This window comes from Bison bison, unplaced genomic scaffold (assembly GCF_000754665.1).
Source record: "Bison bison bison isolate TAMUID 2011002044 unplaced genomic scaffold, Bison_UMD1.0 scf7180017864331, whole genome shotgun sequence".
Classification (NCBI taxonomy): domain Eukaryota; kingdom Metazoa; phylum Chordata; class Mammalia; order Artiodactyla; family Bovidae; genus Bison; species Bison bison.
The window spans coordinates 8,630,837-8,634,740 of NW_011494903.1; the positions used below are offsets into that span (position 1 = coordinate 8,630,837).

A 3,904-nucleotide genomic window follows, 5' to 3' on the forward strand; every position below is an offset into this window, starting at 1 on the left:
AGGCCTGACATGCTGCGGTTCATGGGGTCGCAAAGAATTGGACACAACTGAACGACTGAACTGAACTGAACTGAGGGAAGCAGAAATGATAGAAAAGAGGAAGGAGGCAGGGAAGAAGGGGAATCAGGTACAAGGTGGTCCATTCCCAGGGTGATTGTTTTTTCCTAACTTAGACTGCTTGGTGTCTAAGAGCAACTGATTGCTTGCGCTTCAAAGAAGGTCTTTATAAAGCTGTTTGAACTGCTGTCGCTTAGTTTGTCCAGAGACAAGAAGAGAGATTATCTACTGGCTCCTATCTCCCAGCATTGTGTAAAAGTCTCCCCTTCGATGAATAGCATCTCCCATTGTCCTGGGTCATTCAGGTGTGGGCAGGTCCCACTGAGTCTCACATCTCACTGGCAATAACAAAATTCAGAGTCAGGGTCAGAGGCACATAACAAGCCCAAGGGTTGTGCTTCCATGAAGTGGGTTGCTTCATCAGTTGGGGCCCATCAAAGGCCAACAGCAGGAGACAAGGAGAGCTAGAGGATCTGATACACTAACCATTCAACTATTAATATTTTTTAAAGTAACTTGTTCTTATGTGAGTATCTTTTGATGGTTATAATTATAACACAGGCTAATGCAATATTTTGCCAAATATCATGTCCCCAGATAGTCTTAGGTTGATATGTTCTTAGTAATTTTCATTGTTGTACTTGTCTAGTTATACCTGCATAACCATGCTCAATTTGAATGCTGGCATGTACTCTTAAAAAAAAAAAAAAAAAAAAAACTCTTATTGGTGCATCCAGCTTAAGGTTGCATCAGTCTCTGGATACCACCTCACTCAATCCAGGAATAATAAGATGCCTCATTACTGGCAAAGGAATATTGTACATTAATCAGTTAGCCTACAACAAATTAAAAGTACATATTTTATTATCTTCATACCTTAAAAATGCCCAGTAGACAATGAAGAGTGACATCAACCATTCCCTTAGACAGATAGGACCCATACTAATTTCTATAAATGCCCTATATTTGTTGACATCTAATGTTGAGTTGTGATGAATTGCCAAAGGAGATTCTGGAGTCCAGGCAAGCTTCTGGTTGTGCATGCTGCTAAGCTCTCTGCCAGGGGCAGTACCCACCTTCTTCTCTCTCCCATGGGTCTTTTGAACATCCGAAAACAATGTCATACACTTCTATTATTTTTCATGATAAGAAAATTTAATTTACTTTTAGGCATCTTAAAATATCTGCCTTGGAAATTTATTTCCTATTTATTAGAGGTTCAGTTCAGTTCAGTCGCTCAGTTGTGTCCGACTCTTTGCGACCCCATGAATCGCAGCACGCCAGGCCTCCCTGTCCATCACCAACACCCGGAGTTCACTCAGACTCACGTCCATCGAGTCAGTGATGCCATCCAGCCATCTCATCCTCTGTCGTCCCCTTCTCTTCCTGCCCCCAATCCCTCCCAGCATCAGAGTCTTTTCCAGTGAGTCAACACTTTGCATGAAGTGGCCAAAGTACTGGAGTTTCAGCTTTAGCATCATTCCTTCCAAAAAAAATCCCAGGGCTGATCTCCTTCAGAATGGACTGGTTGGATCTCCTTGCAGTCCAAGGGACTCTCAAGATTCTTCTCCAACACCACAGTTCAAAAGCATCAATTCTTCGGCGCTCAGCCATCTTCACAGTCCAACTCTCACATCCATACATGACCACAGGAAAAACCATAGTCTTGACAAGACAAACCTTTGTTGGCAAAGTAATGTCTTTGCTTTTGAATATGCTATCTAGGTTTGTCATAACATAAAAGACGCAAAAAAGTAAGCGTCTTTTAATTTCATGGCTACAGTCACCATCCGCAGTGATTTTGGAGCTCAAAAAAATAGAGTCTGACACTGTTTCCACTGTTTTCCCCATCTATTTCCCATGAAGTGATGGGACCGGATGCCATCTTTGTCTTCAGATCTTCGTTTTCTGAATGTTGAGCTTTAAGCCAACTTTTCACTCTCCACTTTCACTTTCATCAAGAGGCTTTTTAGTTCCTCTTCACTTTCTGCCATAAGGGTGGTGTCATCTGCATATCTGAGGTTATTGATATTTCTCCCGGCAATCTTGATTCCAACTTGTGCTTCTTATTTCTAAAAACCAGTTTTTCCTCATCCATCTTTGATTTCACAACCTGAAAATATTGTACTCAACAAATAAAAATGTGTTTTAGAATTAAGCTCTTCATAAATATCCTGGTGTCCTGTGTAACAATTATAAGCATCACTAATCAAATCAAATGTGACCATCAGAAAAGAAAATTTGATATAATATGAACTGTCATAAAAATTCTATAAATTTGGGCCTATTCAAGGGCATAAAATCACATAGATTAAAAATTACCAATAAGCATTTTTATGGCTGAGTGATATTCCACTGGGGGCTTCCCAGATGGCCCAGTGGTAAAGAATCTACTTGCCAATGAGGGAGACCAAAGTTTGATCCCTGGGTCAGGAAGATTGCCTGGAGAAGGAAATGGCTACCCACTCCAGTATTCTTGCCTGGGAAATCCCACGGACAGAGGAGCCTGGCAGGCTAGAGTCCATTGGGCCACAAAGAGTCAGACACAACTGAATGACTGAGTATGCATGCAATGTTCTTGAATATGTACCATACCTTCTTCATCCATTTTTCTGTTGATGGACATTTAGGTTGCTTCAATGTCTTGGCTGTTGTAATGACTACTGCAGTGAACAATGGGGTGCATGTGTCTTTTTAAATTATTCTTTACTCCAGACACATACCCAGGAGTGGTATTGCTGGATCATATGGCAACTTTAGTTTTTAAGGAGCCTGTATATTGTTCACCATAGTGGTTGTAGCAATTTGCATTCCCACCAATGGTATAGGAAGGTTCCCTTTTACCCACACCCTCTCCAGCATTTACTGTTTGTAGAATTTTCTATTATGGTCATTCTGATCAATGTGAGGTGATACCTTATTGTGGTTTGGATTTGCATTTCTCTAATAATTAGTGAGGGCTTCCCTGGTGGCTCAATGGTAGAGAATCTGCCTGCCAATACAGGAGATGCAGGTTCAACCCCTGGACCAGGCAGATGCTCTGGTGAAGGAAATGGCAAGCCACTCCAGTATTCTTACCTGAGAAATCCCACAGACAGAGGAGCCTGGTGGGCTACAGTCCATGGGGTTGCAAAAGAGTAGGACATGACTTAGCCATTAAAACAATGATAATTAGCAATGTTGAGTACCTTTTTTTTTTGTCTGTGTGGCATGTGAGGTCTTAGTTCCCCAAATAGGGGTTGAACATGTGTCCCCTTACATTGAGAGCTCAGAGTCTTAAGGACTGGGCCACCAAGGAAGTCTCAGTGTTGACTATCTTTTCATGTGCTTTTTGAGTAGAAGTGAAAAATAGATTTAAGGGACTAGATCTGATAGATAGAGTGCCTAATGAACTATGGATGGAGGTTCGTGACATTGTACAGGAGACAGGGATCAAGACCATCCCCATGGAAAAGAAACGCAAAAAAGCAAAATGGCTGTCTGAGGAGGCCTTACAAATAGCTGTGAAAAGAAGAGAAGCAAAAAGCAAAGGAGAAAAGGAAAGATATAAACATCTGAATGCAGAGTTACAAAGAATAGCAAGAAGAGATAAGAAAGCCTTCCTCAGTGATCAGTGCAAAGAAATAGAGGAAAACAACAGAATGTGAAAGACTAGAGCTCTCTTCAAGAAAATTAGAGATACCAAGGGAACATTTCATGTGAAGATGGGCTCGATAAAGGACAGAAATGGTATGGACCTAACAGAAGCAGAAGATATTAAGAAGAGGTGGCAAGAATACACAGAAGAACTGTACAAAAAAGATCTTCACGACCCAGATAATCATGATGGTGTGATCACTGACCTAGA

The 3,904-nt window shown here is 41.2% G+C and overlaps 1 protein-coding gene across 1 annotated transcript in view; it reads left to right on the forward strand.

Annotated features, from left to right (window-relative positions):
* The window catches only part of ADAMTS12 (ADAM metallopeptidase with thrombospondin type 1 motif, 12), a 390,158-nt gene that overhangs the window by 365,398 nt on the left and 20,856 nt on the right, over positions 1-3,904 (forward strand). The window lies entirely within an intron of this gene.